The sequence below is a fragment of the Triturus cristatus genome, chromosome 8 (genome assembly GCF_964204655.1).
Source record: "Triturus cristatus chromosome 8, aTriCri1.1, whole genome shotgun sequence".
Classification (NCBI taxonomy): Eukaryota; Metazoa; Chordata; class Amphibia; order Caudata; family Salamandridae; genus Triturus; species Triturus cristatus.
The window spans coordinates 1,159,948,254-1,159,965,174 of record NC_140591.1 but is presented as its reverse complement, the minus strand read 5'-3'; the positions used below and the strand labels follow the sequence as shown (position 1 = coordinate 1,159,965,174).

General features: G+C 52.4%; 1 protein-coding gene across 3 annotated transcripts in view; it reads left to right on the top strand.

Annotated features, from left to right (window-relative positions):
- Positions 1 to 16,921, top strand: part of LOC146805541 (ATP-binding cassette sub-family C member 5-like) — a 1,766,780-nt gene that overhangs the window by 1,076,874 nt on the left and 672,985 nt on the right. The window lies entirely within an intron of this gene.

The window sequence follows — 16,921 nt, the reverse complement described above, 5'->3', positions numbered from 1 at the left end:
ATTTGTGACCCACTATAGTGTGCTGTATGCGTCGACTAGGGTTGGGGAGCTCCAACTACCTGATTACCTTGACGACGTGTCCCTGGGGTGGCTTAGTGATGCTCAAAGGGAATTTCTGAGCTCCCCCTTTGAGTTAGACGAGGTGAGGGAGGCCATTATGCAGATGAGGTCGGGCAAAACCGCCGGACTCGACGGGATACCCATTGAATTTTACAAAACTTATATTGACTTTATGGCCCCAGTGTTGAGAGAAGTCTACGAGGATGCATTGGAGGTGGGTCATCTCCCCCCATCGATGCGCATGGCCCTCATCACGTAGCTCCTTAAACCGGGGAAGGAGGCCAGTGACTGCGACTCCTACAGACCTCTCCCTCCTTAATTGTGATGTAAAAATTTTAGCCAAGCTCATCGCCAATCGCATCAATCTGTTACTCCCCAACCTGATATTGCCCGACCAGGCCGGTTTTGTGCCAGGTAGGGCTACGACTCATAATCTGCGCACTTTCTTCTCGATCCTTAACTCTGTGCATGATGATCTGCCCATGGCCGCCGTGTTCCTGGATGCCACGAAAGCCTTCGACTCCCTTGAATGGGACTATCTGTTCCAAGTTTTGGGGCGCATGGGATTCCCGGCCGTATTCATCTCATGGATTAAGTTATTATATACTGCCCCTATGGCCAAAGTATTAGTGAATGGTCGGTTGTCCTCTGCCTTCCCTATTACCAGGGGCACCAGACAGGGCTGCCCCCTTTCGCCCCTACTATTTGCTCTGGCCATGGAGCCTCTGGCGGCCAAACTGCGGCAACACCATCGTGACAGGGCATTGCGGTGCTTCCAGAGGCAGATACTAATATCCATGTATGCCGACGATATCACCCTCTATGTGCGGGAGCCGAAGGAAAATCTTAACCCGATCCTCCGTGAATTCATTCGATTTGCCATGATTTCCGGTATCCAGATCAACTGGAGCAAGTCTTGTTTGTTTCCCCTGACGGCCTCCACTGGGCGATTTGTGCCTGACTTCCCCCTTGCCTGGTGTGAAGGGGACTTTAAATACCTGGGCATCCGCATTGAAAAAAACAGAGATGAACTCATGAGGGCTAACTATGGGGCGGCACTGTCCCGCATTACGGATTCCATCACTCGATGGATCACTTTACCCCTTTCAATGGCTGGCAGGTCCTCATTGATTAAGATGGTAATCTTGCCGCAGCTGCTGTACCTCTTTTTGAATATTCCCTTTTATCCTGGTGCCTTTTTTTTTCGACAACTCCGCTCGGAACTTATTAAATTAGTCTGGGGCGGTAAGTCACCCCGGCTCCAGTGGGAAATTCTGATTAGGCCCTTTGAGCAGGGTGGTTTTGGCATTCCCAACTTTGAGCTCTACTATCAGGCAGGCCAGGCGCACTATGCTTACTTTTGGATGCGGCAGCCTCGCTATATGCCGCAACTAGCGGCTGAACACTGGTTGGCACACCCCATTCCCATAGACGGCGCGTTGTACATACCGGTGACAGGCAGAGATAAGACGCCCACGACATTGATCAGTACGGTGACTGCGTGGACTAGGTTGGCTGCCACTCTAGAGCTGGATATGGTGTACGCGCCACTCCTGCCGCTTGTTTACCACCCAAGCATGCCCCTGCTGCAGGAGGCGGGTTTCCGAAAATTGCTTCATGCTATTCACGTGAAGACATGGGGCGACCTGTACCACAACGGCACGTTCCGGTCCATGGAGCACATGTATGCCAGCATCCAGCCTACTCCCCTCGATGTTTTTCTATACCTCCGCCTCCGGCAGGGGCTGAGAGCCCTTATGCCCTGCTTCCCCCAGGAACCCCCGCATTTGGCTCCGCTGCATCGTATACTGAGCGATGACACTCCAGCTAAGCTCGTCTCCAAAATATACCGATCGGTCCACTCCTCCACACAGGCGCCGCAGTTGGCAGCCAGGGAAAAGTGGGACCGAGAGCTTCAGGCCCCGTTGACGGATAAACAGTGGCAATTCTGCCTGATGCAGACGGACCGCGTCTCCTCCAGTAGCCGCCTCAGGATTATCCATTACAAATACCTTCATAGGCTCTACTACACGCCTGCCAGACTTCACAGATATCGGCTTCGTGAAGATGATAGTTGCGACAGATGCCGGGCTCCAGGTGCGGACTTCCTTCACCTGGCGTGGACGTGTGATGCAGTTCACCGCTATTGGTGCCAGGTGTTTGAGGCGCTCTCAAAGATGATCAATACAGTATTGTTGCCCTCCCCTCTCCTGGCCCTTTTGGGCTATGTAGAGCCTATACAGGCGGCGCACCGCAAATTCATCGCGCTTGCCTTTCTGCTTGCGAAACGGAGAGTGGCGTGTCGCTGGGGCAGGGGCAGGGCCCCAAAATTCAAGGACTGGGTGCGAGATCTTGTTTACTGTCAAGATCAGATCCGTACGTACTCTGAGCTTATGCCGCCCACGTCGCGGCCCGCTGATATATGGGCCCCGCTACAATGTTATCTCCTTGCTGGGACGACGGCCCCGGATGACAGTCAGGCTGCTGAGTGAGCTCGTACTGGGAATTGTGGCGCCTGGAGGGTAGCCGCCCGAGAATGCTTCCGGGGTGGGCTGTTACTGTTTGCGCTTAGGTTGTGGGTCTCCTTTCGGGCTGGCGTGAGGGTGTGTTGATGTGAGAAGTATGGTGTGGGAGCTCCCCCCTCCCCCCCCCCCAAAAAGGTCGGTACCCCTTGCAATGGCCTCTTTGATTCCGTATTATAGATAATGTTTTACACTGGGTTTGTATTGCTGTCCACGCCACCCCTGCATGGAGTGTGGTGTCGTTGCATCCTTCCGGCCTTCTATGTATCGCCCATGTTGATCTGTGTGCGCAATGGCGCTCCTTGTAATACAGCTGTATGTTTCCTTTGTCTTAAAATGTCAAAATAAAATTAAAAAAAGAGCCTCTCTGCTTACCTATAGATGGCTATCCCAAATATCAAATGGTAGTCACTTCAAGTTACCTGATGACTGCATGGCCATCCTAAGGGAGGTGGGACATTGTTCCCAGCTCTTAATATGCATTCAAGTGGAATAGGTTCTGCTCATGAAGTATCACTAAAAATAAGAGCTTAGAATGCTCCAGGAGAGATGGTTCTACTTTATTTTCTTTACCTGGCAAAGTGTGTTTTCAGTCTATTTTTATTAAAGTGTATTTGGCTGCCATACCACTCCTTATTTTAAGTCTCCTTCCCGGGAATATTTCTTAGTTATAGAAGTGATTAAGGATTTCGTGTAGGGCCTTAGGAAAGTGTTACCTTCAGTTAAAAAAACTTCTCTGCAAGTTGATGGGTCTCTCTTTTTAACCAATGCACAAGACCGATTTACAGCACCTATTTTGAACGGAAGATTACTTTTTTATTGGCTAATTCTTTAGCCAGGCAAGTAAGTGATTTTCAGATTCTCTGTACTGATGAACTGGGTATCATTAAGAACTCATCCTTCTTTTCTTTTTTAAGTTGTTTCTGGTTTTCTCAATAATTAAACTATTTGCCATATTTTCTTTCCCAAACCCTACTACACCGGCAGAGACATGTTTGCATGCTCCCTTATTAAGAGGGCTTGAGGCTATTATTTGGGTAGGGCTTGGGTAAGACCAAAGAGATTCTGATAGACAAACAACTCTTTATAAATGATGGTGCTGGCTAAACTTGACTAACCTCCTCTTAACAAACCCCAACAAAGCTTATTGATTCTTACCTGATTAGCCTCTGATGAGGAATGTCCCCATTTCCGACATTTGAAAAAGTGCTACTTGTAAACCATTCCATACATTTGCCAAAACATCTGTATGGTTTCGATAGATACTGTGGTGGGTTAGGCTTCTTTGAAATCTATTTGACAAATACTTGCATTTCGGGCCTGATTGAGCTTTTAAGTTTGGGTTATCTATCTCTATTCTACATTTTTGGACTATCCCAGAGGAATCCTATGGTGAAGGAAGAGATGTTACCTACTTAAAAATCCTAGTTCTTCACCATGGGTATCCTCTATGAACTAGTAGACGCCTACCCTCCTCCTCACTTTTTGGACCACAGATTTTGAAATGGATTTTGCATATATATATATATATATATCTTCCCTATGGCTCCCAAAAAAAGAAATGCCCCACTGAAATCCTTCTCACCATGACTGGATAGGGCAGACTTTCATGGTTCTTAAAGGCGCAGTGTAATTTTACACATAGTGAAATGTATTTCATTAGGGAGCCATTATCCACTTTTCTTTTTCACTGACTTCACTGTTTTTATATAAATATTGTTTAACTTGTATTTTGCATAATTAAATAAACAGCAAGAGCTGCTTTTTCCTTTGCCTTTTTTTAAATTTGGTTCATTGGTTGATTGAAAAACATAACAAGAAATTGTGTAATGGGATCTCACACATAAGCGTAGATATGCTACCTTTTATTAATACAGAGGGTGAAGAACTAAGTGGCATATTCTCAAGGACTTATCACCATGTTATCGGCACTTTAGCGCATCAAAAGTGGCAAAAGAATTATCGCGCCATTCTCAAGCTGGTACAAACTGCTGATATCGCCAGTTATCCAGCGATCGCTTGTGCAAAAAACATCGCCACGGATTAGAGCAACAACTAACGCTAATGATATGCAGAGTAGGCGTTCCCGTGCAAAAACACGAAAACACAACTTTGCGATATTCTCAACGACCAGCCAAATCTGCGATGCGTTCCAAAAACAGGCGATAAGGCGCGTTAGCAGCAGGGAATTAACACCTGCCTTTTACTGGTGTAAAGCAGGATGACTACCTGCAGTATGAAAGGAAGCTCAGACCAGAGCCACATCTGAAATCCAACACATGTCATTGAGCCACTGATCATGCAGCTCGGAGACCCAAGAGGGCCACAACACCCACCGCCACCCCCCCCGGATCCCCCCATACCCCCCAGACTACCACCGAGGCAGCACAGAACAAGACAGCTGACCTTCCGAAAACGGTATGGCTCCCAGCAACACAATTGCAGAATGTGGAGAGAGGTGGGAACCAAGTATGTGTGAAGGAGGCAAGTCACCCATGAATAAGAATGCACACAATGCCAAGTGTAGCGGTGATGTGCTGGACAGACCTCAGTATGCAGAGCACAGACCTGTCCATGTGGACATATACTGCTAGTGTTTGTAGTGTTGTGGACAGTGGATGTAACCATGTTACCTCAGGTAGTGGGGAAGACCTCGGTCATGTAGCTGTGTCGTCACGCCTGTAAGGGGAGTGGGCTGGTCTGGCATACGCCAGTCCAGCGTAGGAGTGTGAATAAATAGGCCGGGGCTCTGGGCGTGGTTCACTTTCGGGATGGCCAACGCGTCTGCCAGGGCGGCGCCCCTCACCCTGCCACGAGGCCGCCAGCATGACCGCCGGCCTCCTCAGCCGATCACTGGCATCTGCGACACACAGACCCAGCGGCACAGCACCGCGCAGTTATGTCTGTGCTGACTACTGCCGTTTACCTACACTGTGGTCAGCAGGGCTCACAATTCAGATCGAGTCGCGATTGCAGATGACGCAGTTCAGTAGGCAACAGACATTGCTACCAATGCGGCCCCCCGGACCACGCATCATCGCAGGCTGCATACCCCCTGAGCTCCACAGGTGCAACTAACTCTGTGCACCACAAGTCAATGCCACGTGGCCTTTTTGAGGCAGAATTCAGTAGGCAAAAGACATTGCTACCAGTGCGGCCCGCCCGGATGATGCATCATCGCAGGCTGCGCACCCCCTGAGTGCCACAGGTGCCACTAACTCTGTGCACCACAAGTCAACGCCCCGTGGCTGTGGGCCCCTGCTGACCTCTGCCTCTGGCATACACTACGGTCAGCAGGGCTCACAATTCAGATCGAGTCGCGATTGCAGATGACTCAGTCCAGTAGGCAACAGACATTGCTACCAGTGCAGCCCGCCCGGACCTTGCATCATCGCAGGCTGCACACCCCCTGAGCGCCACAGGTGCCACTAACTCTGTGCACCACAAGTCAACGCCACGTGGCTGTGGGCCCCTGCTGACCTCTGCCTCCGGCCTACACTGCGGTCAGCAGGGCTCACACACATCAGATCCATTCCTTACCTTCACGGACGATGCATCATCGCAGGCTGCGCACCCGCTGAGAGCCACAGGTGCCACTAAATCTGTGCACCACAACTCATGGACCCTTTCTTGATTGAGTTACGTGCTGTGGACTGCGGACGCGCCAATGTCACCTCAGACAGTGTGGAAGACCTGGGACGACGATGATGAAGATGAGGCAGGTGTAACACACCCCACTGCAGCTGCAGCAGGAATATCCCGAAGGGACACAATCATTGACAATTTCTTCACATGAGCACGCTCAGCTCTGGTGCCCCTACCTCAGTGCACCACAAGCCATGGCCCCTACTGATTGAATATTGGGTGACCTCTGTGTTTGCTCCGGCTACTTCCATGATGCTTCGCAGTTGTTTGTGTTATATTAGTGTTTTCTGTTTCCGCTTTTTTTTTTTTTTTTTTTTTTTTTTTTTTTTTTTGAAAAAGTTTTTATTGAGCAACAATTCGGTCACAAGTATGGGCCTACAACCACCCGGGCCGGCCGCTAGGTACATAAGGAAATATACACATATCAAAGTTGCAATCCGTTCCCAGGGCACTGCCCCGCAGTGGCTCAAGATAGTTCTCGAAGAACAGCAAGCGTCAGTCCAACAGTAACAGAAACAAAAGAAAAACAATAAAAACAAAAGGCGAGTTACGAGGGGTACCAGTGCGGTTCAGGCTCCCCCCGGGAAACTCCAGTCAGAACATTTGAACAATCCGCTAAAGAGAGGAGTACCGGGAGGCCGGGGACGGAGGGGGGGGGGGAAAGGAGGGTCAAGGAAGATGAACGTCCCTATGTAGTTGGTACAAAAAGCGCCAGGAACCGTCGAGGGTCAGGGGGACATGGCGATATCAGTGTCTACCAGGGGGGGCGTACAGATGCCTCCGCGATACGCATTCCATTGGCCCCAAATTCTACCCCATGCCCCCGGCTTGCCACGGGCCACATACACTGTCTTCTCCCGAAACATACACCAGTCCATATTCTCCTTCCATACTGACACGGTGGGCGGCCGTTGAGCGCCCCAAAGTTGCGCTATATCCCTCTTGGCAATCATGTTCCCTAGGGCCGCCCACCGAGTCTGAGCCGCGTTGTAGTCATTGGGCTCCCACACATTCAGGACACAGCGACGCACCTCCGGCAGCAGTACAACCCCGGTGACCTGTCCCATAACCGTGTGGACCCGGCGCCAATAGTCCGCCACCTCGCGACACTCCCAAAGGATATGAAGAAAGGTGGCGCTGAGCCCGGAGCCTCGTTTACAGAGCCCGTCGTCGGAAAATCCCATCGCGACCAAGCGCGGACCCGTAACATACACCCGATGGAGAATCTTGAGCTGTACCAACCGGAGACGAGCCGGAATGGCAACCTCCTTGGGGGACGACAGTGCAGACTGCCAGTCTTCGTCATCCAATTCGACCCCATCCCCAGTCCAAGCCTCCCGAAGGCGCACCAGGAGATCCGCCCGGTGATTAATCAATTTTTTATAAATTAAAGAAATAGTACTATCAGGGACATGTCCGTCAAGTACGCGGTCCTCGAGGGGCGAGGAAACAGGGACCGTGGTCCCCTCCCCGAAGACCGAGAGCAGGGCGTGTCGAACCTGGGCGTAGCGGAAGAACTCCCTGTCGGTCAGCTCGTATTCGGCCTGGAGCACCGCGAAAGTCTTGACCGCGCCCTTGTGCCACAGGTCTCCCACTTTACTGATACCAATCGTGTCCCACTGGTCAAACCCCTTGGTGGTCCACAAGCTGCCCAGGCGGTCGGAGGCAAACAAGGGAGTAGCACATGTCATTCGCTCACTCCAGCCCGTGGCCGCAGTGGCAGCCCTCCAGGTCCGCACAGCAATCTTAGTAGGACCCGTAAGGGTCCGGTCCGCCAGGCGGGAATAAAGTGCCCTGTTGTAGTTCCCGCCGGGAAGCAGGAACTTGTCCATCTCATACGCCGGATTCAAGCCGGGCGCATACGTGGCGTGGTTAATGGCAGATAGCTGCGAGGCCCAATAGTACCTGCGAATGTCAGGAAGCGCGATGCCCCCGTCATACCAGGGGAGAGTGAGCTTGGCAAGAGCAATACGCGCCCGGCCGTTCCACACCAGTCTCCTCTGCAGGCTCTCCACCTCCCGAAAGTAGGCCACTGGGATAACGTCAAAGGAGTTCTGGAGTGCATAGAGGAACCTGGGAAGGGACATCATTTTAAACAGCGCGGCCCGACCCAGCGGGGACAGGGGCAGCCTGCACCACCGGGCCGTGTCCTCCCGCAGCCGCCGAAGTGGACGCAGAAGATTCTGCTCGTAGCGAGCCACCGGGTCCAGCGAAACGTATATCCCCAGGTACTTAAAGCCGCTCAGAGATATTTGAATCGGGAGCCGAGGCGGCAGGAGAGGAGGACCACCAGCGATGGGATAAACGCAGGATTTAGACCAATTGATCGTGAGACCCGAATTGTTCCCAAAGGAGGTCAGAACGTCAAAGAGGACGTTGAGTGACTGCCGCGGTGAGGTGAGGTACAGGAGAATGTCGTCCGCATACAGCGAGACCCGATCTTCAAAGCCCGGGCCCCACCGGATCCCTCTAAGCGAGGGCTCCCAACGGAGCCAGGCAGCGAGTGGCTCCAGGGCGAGAGCAAAAAGCAACGGGGACAACGGGCACCCCTGCCTCGTGCCCCTGCCGAGGGCAAAGGGCCGAGAGACCCGCCCATTCACCACCACTTGAGCCATGGGTCCCGTGTAAAGGAGCCTCACCCAGCCAATAAATCCCTCCCCAAAGCCGAATTTATCCAAGACGGCCCAGAGGAATGGCCACTCAATAGTGTCAAATGCCATCGTGGCATCCAAAGAGACCAGCACGGCCGGCTCGGTGAGGAGCTCCGCCCTGGCGAGGACCCCGTGCAGACGCCGCAAGTTAAGAGCGGTGTTGCGGTGCGGGATGAAGCCGCATTGGTCCGGATGAATAAGGTCGCACACGACACTCAACAATCGATTGGCCAGGACTTTCGCCAGGATTTTAGGCTCTGCATTGAGCAGTGAAATAGGCCGGTAAGAGGTACAGCGGTCACGCGGCTTGCCCTCCTTGGGGAGAACGACTATAGTGGCCAGGCGCTGGTCGGCCGGAAGGGAACCCGCCGCAAGAGAGTCGCGGAACATGCGGCCGAGGAAGGGCGCAAGCTTATCAGGACGCAATTTGTATAGTTCAATGGGCAGACCGTTAGGACCCATAGCCTTGCCCGAGCGAAGGGAACGAATCGCGGTCGCTATTTCATCCGACGATAAGGGGGCGTCCAGCCGCTCCCGGTCCTCAACGGACAGGCCGGGCAGAGCAATATCTCTCAATAGGAGGCGAGAGTCATCTTCGTCCCTGTCAGTCACCGGGGAGTACACCGCCCGGAGGTGGTCAGCGAAGCATTCCACAATCTCATCCGGTTCAGTCACACACCCACCATCCGCAGCACGCAACTCGGGGACCACGCGATTCACTCTCTCCTTTTTGTCCAGCCACGCAATCAACTTTCCCGCCTTGTCCCCCGCGTCATACAATCGGCCCTGCTGCTCCCTATACATAGTTTGGGCCGCGTCAGTGACCAGGGACCTATATTCGAACTGTTTCAGGCTAAGGGCATGTAGCCCGTCCGGAGTAATATTCGCCTCCAAGGCCGACTCCAGCCCCGAGACGTCAGTCTCCAGCTTCACCACCGCCTCGCTCCTAACCTTCTTGGCCACCACTATCTGGGCGAGGGCGTGTCCGCGTATAACAGTTTTAAAGGCTTCCCAAAGGGACAACGCAGACGACACCGACCCCTCGTTTTCACTGAAGTATTGGTCCATGGCCTTAACCAGGCTGTCACGAGTCACAGGGTCCCGCAGGTACCAGGGGTTAATGGGAGCTATCCGCCCTGCGGACCGCGGCCCGGTGTCAAAGAGAAGCCACAGCGGAGAATGGTCGGAGATACCACGCGCCAGGTGTCTGACCTCTCGAATCCGACCAGTCTGCGCCGCTGGCATAAGGAAGTAGTCTAACCTGGAGAGACTCCCATGCGCCCCCGAATGAAAAGTGAACTGGCACTGGGTCGGATGCAGTAGTCTCCAACTATCCACCAAGCCGAAGGTCTCCAACATCCCACCCAGCCATGACTGGGCAGCGGGGAGGGTCCTCGGTGGGTGACGATCCAGTTCACCCGAAACCACAGAATTAAAGTCCCCGCCCATGAGCAGGAGGCCGTCCGGGAGGTCAAGCAGCATTCGACCCAAATCAGCAAAGGTGGAGTTCTGGAGGCCCGGGGGGACGTAGACTGAAACCAGGGTAAGGGGCTGCCCCTCCCACCTCCCAATCAGACACACATAGCGCCCTCTGTCATCCGAGACTATCCTCGTGATCTCCACCGGAAGGGAGGTTCGCAGGAGAATGCCCACCCCCCTGGAGCCAGTTGTGAAACCAGAATGGGCTACGAGGCGGTATCCCCCTCTGTGCATCGCATGGCAGACACTGCCGACCAAATGCGTCTCCTGGAGAAACACCACATCAGGAGTCAAACGGCGCAAATATTGCAGTACAACACCCCGCTTAATACGGTCCCCCAACCCATTGACGTTCCACGACATAAGCCTCAACCCGTCTCCCCCCATCCCCTCCAATAGAGCAAGAAGCCCCCAGCCCGCCGCACCGCTCCCAAATATGGATAAAAATCAATTCCTCGCCCTGTAAACAAAAAACACACAACTAAACAACCCCTCTTCCCCCCCAACCCCACCCCAAGTCCACCGCCCCCCACCCTGCACCCCTGCGGGCCTAAGCCCCCCCCCAACTTGCAGTGTGCCTGTCGCCCCGCTAACCCCATTCTACAAAAAGACCCCGGAGGAGGAAAGGGACCCGAACCCGCCCGCACCCCTCACGGGTCCTGGTAAAACACAGTATGCAAAAGAAGTAAGACCCAACTGTACAGTGCAAAAACGCAAAAGCAAGGACCAAAGGTCAGTCTAAGGGGACCCGTCACCTGCGGTGCCCCCAGAGGGCCCGGGCCGGCCACCCCCGTCCGGCAGCGAGTCCAGCCAGTCACTTGCGGCCACAGGAGTGTCAAAAAAGACTGTCCGCTCTCCATGCTCCACTCGAAGTTTCGCCGGGTAGAGCATCGAATACTTCAGGCCTAGCTCGCGGAGACGGCGCTTCACCCCCTGGAATCCCATCCGCTGTTTCTGGACCAGTTGCGTGAAGTCCGGGTAAAAGTTGACGATCGAGTTCTCGTAGCGGACCGGGCCACGGGTCCGTGAAGCCTGCAGAATAGCATCGCGGTCCCTGTAGTGGAACAGTTTAGCCACGATAGGCCTCGGGGGGGCCCCCGGCCGCGGCCGGCCGCCAGGAACCCGATGGGCCCGCTCCACAGCGAAGAATTTACTTAGGCCAACAGGGGACAGCTGCTGCAGGATAAGTTCCTCGACCACGAGGTCCACCGGGCGGCTGTCGGAGGACTCCGGTACCCCAATGATACGGATATTGTTGCGTCGGGCCCGTCCCTCGAAGTCCTCAAGCCGCCGGGCCATGTGGTCGTTGACCACTCTAATGTCCCCAAGCGCGGCCCGCAGATCCGACACCTCCGCACCCAAGGTGGAGGTCCGTGTATCAAGGGCCTGGACCTTCTCGTTGGTTTTAGAGAGGTCGGCCCGAATCAAGGTGACGTCGATCGCGACAGTGTCGATCTTACGGGCCAGGGCCTCATATTGCGTCGCGATAGTTTCCCTGATGCCCTCGATGGCGCCCATAATGTCCTGTAGGGAAGGTTCCGCAGCGACGGTCGTGCCTCCCCCCGCAGCATCCGGGGAGAGGCCAGCAGCGCCAGGGGACCCCCTGCCCTGGGTATAGCGGTCCATGTTGTTGCTCTGGACCGCTCCCCCGCGTAGTGAGGCCTTGGTCTTGCGCCCCTCCGGTCCCCCTTTGCCCGCCATGTGAGCGCCGTCACTCAATGGGACCTCCGATCAAGGGGTGCACGGGTGCCAGAGAAAGGATCACAAACTGTCGGTGTAGGGGTCGGAGGCGTCAGACCCGTCCGTAGCAGATGGAAGCAAACCTCGGGCAGAGGCCCAAGAGGCACCCCGCCACCTTGAGCACGCACGCCAGCTGATCTCCTGAAGGCCAAAATCGAAACCGAAAGTGCTGAATCGGTGACTGGCACCGCGCTGAGGCCGCTGTTGTTCAATTGCAGCCCGGCCCCACGGATCACCTCCACCCCGGCCTCCTCCGTCGGGTGGGTCCCAAAAGTTCCGGCGACGATAACTCAGGATTCCCAGGTCCGATTAGAATTTTGGAAAGAGCTATATAGTCAGCTGGTCTTCTTCTCTCAGATTCCATACACCAACTCAGGATAGTCTCAGGATTTATTCCGAGGAGCAGAAAGGGTCCGGGGAGCCCTGTGCTCACGCGACCATCTTGGATGCGCGCTAGGCTCCTCCCTGTTTCCGCTTTAATAGTGATCAATGTTCAAGTTGTTGGCAGCACCAACCACTCCCTGAGGGCTGGCTCACATCTACCCCACACCCATCCAGCACAGGCGTCACTGGATATGTGATCCTGGTAATAAAAAGGAGCCGGGCGCACATGCTCGTAGCCAGTTCCACTATCTATCCAAGAATGTCCGTGTGGTCATTATGTATGAATGATGGCCCCGGGCCCTACCACATTACATTGTGCTGTTGTCAGTGGACACAACCATGTCACCTCAGGCAGTGGGTAAGAGCTTGGACATGTAGCTAAGTCGTCCCCCCCCCGTAAGCGACCATGTTGCAATGTTGCATGCACCCGGAGGGCGGGCTGCAACTAACGGAGTAATGAAGGAGCGCAAGACCGCTCGGGGGAGGAGCAGCTGTGAGGGAACGTAACACACAGTGATGCCGCTCATATGCCACATGAAAGACATGTCAAAAATGAATCCCAAAGTCGAACACATCCCACCCCACCCCCAAAAAGCCACCTTACAGTTCCTGAATGGAAGCAGATGACAAACCAACACTAGGGATGAAAGCTCCTTTGTCTCTGAACTATCAGGCGGAAGCACATCTGCACCTCCAATCTCAGAATTGCATGTGCCCGGCACCCCTGACAGATACTATAGCATACCTCATTGAACCGCTCCCCTATTGGGCTGTAGTGCTAATTGATGAAAGGGGTTGGATGCAGTTCATCTGTCCGGACCTGCTAATGGATGGACTCGCCGTCCTGTTTGATGAAGTCGACAACTACCTCATGTTGGAAATGATGGCCTACGAAGCTGCAATCGCTTTCATGGACAAGTAACTACGTACCTGCAGCCACAACTGATTTGAACCCATTGTACAAGTCCCGACACCTTTTTGCATCTTGGAGAATGGGTCACATATCCCACGACAACAGTGGACATGGCTGCATTCACCTGGACTCCGACTACATGAGTGGACAACAACGCGGGTTGACACACACCTGTGAAAGGTGAGGCACTCCACAAGAGCGGACAGCGGCGCTTGGCAAAGTTCCTCATTCTGACATACTGCTGCATTGGTCTGCATGTTATGGCACTTACCTTGCGCCTACTGACACGCATATGCTAATAAAGTGTACGCATCATCACTGTTTTCAACTGTGATGAGTGTTGATTTGAATGACAATATGTGTCTCACTTCCCACCTAGGTCACGCCCATACATGTGCATTGACAGCATTACCCAGGGAGTACCTTTTTGTTGAATCACTGTCCCTACAGTCATCCATACTTACATACTTGATTGATCATAGCCATGACACATCTGTGTGAATTAGAATGTTTTATTTACATTCAGTGGTTGTGTTGAAGCTGGAGCAGTACAGGGCCATGCAAACCCCACTTCAGAGTCATTTGGGGATTGACAAGTTCTGCAGAAGTGGAAGACTTCAGTCCGCAGTGTGATTGCTGTGCCATTGGTAACCAGAAAACTATGGCAGTCTATGTCGAAGTCCGGGGTGAGTGTCGCTGAGTGTATCAGGGGACAGTGGAAGGTGTTATTCCAGGACATGATGCAGACTGCGGAACCAAGCTGAAACCGGCCATATTGCGGAGATGAATGCTACCACTTCATTCTGAGCACAAAGCCGGATTCGTCATCATCATCATCCTCTGATGTGTTAGGTGCCGCACATGTTGGTGGTGGTGTTCTGTCTGCATCACTGTGTGGCAATGACACATCAGGAGCCGGAGGTGGAATGTCTTCCGCACTGTGTGGCACTGACACTTCAGGGAGAAGAGATGTGGATGGAGTGGTAGCAGCAGCATTCATCCGCGCCAGGCCTTGTAGTGGCAATGCCATGAAGAGGATCTGCAGGGCATGGAAGATCCCAGCTACATCTCACTGGTGTGCAGCCATGGCAAACATTCTTTCCGCCTGCATCTGCTCCAAGCTCTCCATCATTCTCCTTATGTGTCCCAACTCCCGGCTGACATCACTGGAGCCACTCTGACTAGACAGTTGTTCTTGGCTCAGAGTCATGACTCCAGTGATGTCAGCCATGGATTGTTGGAGAGCATGGAGCGGACAGCGGGTATCCGTTAGGGACTGCAAGTGTTCCCTATTGGGACTTAGACACCCACGTATGGAATCTAGTTTGGCTCGAACGAGGTTGAACCCCACCCACACCTGATCAGCAATCTTCTCTTGGCACCCTAACACATGGCGTTGGAATGCCATGTGTTGGTCATGGGGGTCCTAGGAGACAGCCGTGGTGGTGGGTGCTTCCTGCTGTGTGGTCTGTGCAGGGGGTGGGGGCTCCTGGATGCAGCTGGGCTGCCCTGCTCCTGAGGGTGGGGTGCCAGAGCTGTCCATGAGCTGTTGGAGGGCATCGGTGTCGATGTTGGGGAGGTCCTCTTCATCATCATTGCCGTGTTGTTGGGTCTGCTCTGCAGGAGGTGTTGATTATCCCTCTGCAATGTGAAGGGGGAGATGCATATTGACATTGTGTTCACATGTATGTTCACGCATTGTATAAGTTTACTAACAGTCTGCATGACAATGTACATTGTTACTGTTTGTGTGGAGATGCCTATTTGATGCAGGAAAGTTGACATTTCTACACCATCAGGGATGTGAGGTTGTACTTGTACATTGTCATCTCACAGTTTCCTGCTATGCCAAATGCGAATGGCCATTTTCTGCACACAAGCGGCAGCAGTTGTGTCCTCTGTTCTGTTGTGAAAGTGTTGCAGTTTGTACCACATCATTAACAATGTTAAGGTGCTCGCATTCTTATGTGTGCCTTTTACTTCTGTGCTTATACAGTGCTGAGATGTTGCAGACTTGGGTAAATTGGGCTCTTGGTCGGAGTTATGACTCTTGGACATGGTTTGTCCGCAGATGTGCTATGCTTAATTGTGCATGTGTGCCATTGTGCCCATCTCCCCCGTCCCCCCAGTCCCTGGTCGTTACTCACCCTGTTGCTATTGGCTCAGGTCCTGTTGTGCAGTGTCCGGTCCCCCAACTCCTGTCACTGTCTCCCCAATGATGGTCCCAGGCTGGTCCTCCGTGGGGCTTGTGGGGTTCTGGTCGTCCTCTGTGCTTGCTCCGGCTACCTCCATGGTGCTTCGCAGTTGTATGTTTTTTGTTTGTGTTTTTGCTGCCGTTTTTATAGTGATTTTTTCCCGCCTGGCTTGTGGGACTTGCAGGCGTGGCACTGCTTATTGCTGTATTTTTATCGCTGTTGGGCCCATCACAGCTTTTTTCACGTTCGGGTATAGATTTTAATCGCCGTCCCGGTGATTCTATCGCGGACATTTGACGCGTTATCGGGAATCTATTGCATGTTACCGCCGTCTTGTGAATAGGACGTTAACACAGAGTTATTTTCCCGCGATAGACGGCGATATGAAACATTGCGTTAACCTATTTTGCCGCTGATTATTGCATGTTCTTGAGAATATCCCCCCAAGAGTTCAAGTCAGCAACTTTTCCTTATCTTTCAAAGTTTTATCACATTGTTATAAACAAGAAGTCTATCGTGTCCGTGTTGGAAACCCAAACATAATACAACAGTGCATCTCCTTCTTGGTCTAAAACAAGGAACTCCTGCATATGTCCAGTTAGGCTGGATCCATGCATGATTTTCATGATAGCTGCTCACTGTGCAATAACTATGTAGATTTATTGCGTTTAAATTAATTTTACATGAACATTCTGAAAATGTGGTATCTAGTTGAATCTCCTGCACCAACGGTGGGCTTCCCTCATTAAAAAATTCTTAGGGCCCGATTCACAGAACTAACTTAAGACAAAATCCTAAACTTACTACCATTTTGGTATTCACAGAAGGCACTTACACATTTTGGTATTCACAGAAGGCACTTAGTCATTTCGGTATTCACAGAAGTTAGGAGTCCTAACTTTAGGACCCCTAAATGCATTCTGTGAATACCGAAAGTCTTAAAATTAGGATTTTTCTTAGTTTAGTAGTAGTACAGTTAGGACTCCTAACTTTAGGACTCCTAAATGCCTTCTGTGAATACCGAAAGTCTTAAAATTAGGATTTCTCTCAGTTTAGGAGTCCTAAAGTTAGTAGTCCTAAGTTTACTACTACTAAACTGAGAAAAATCTTAATTTTAAGACTTTCGGTATTCACAGAAGGCATTTAGGAGACCTAAAGTTAGGAGTCCTAACTATACTACTACTAAACTGAGAAAAATCCTAATTTTAAGACTTTCGGTATTCACAGAAGGCATTTAGGAGTCCTAAAGTTAGGACTCCTAACTTCTGTGAATACCGAAATGAGTAAGTGCCTTCTGTGAATAACCATAATGAGTAAGTGCCTTCTGTGAAT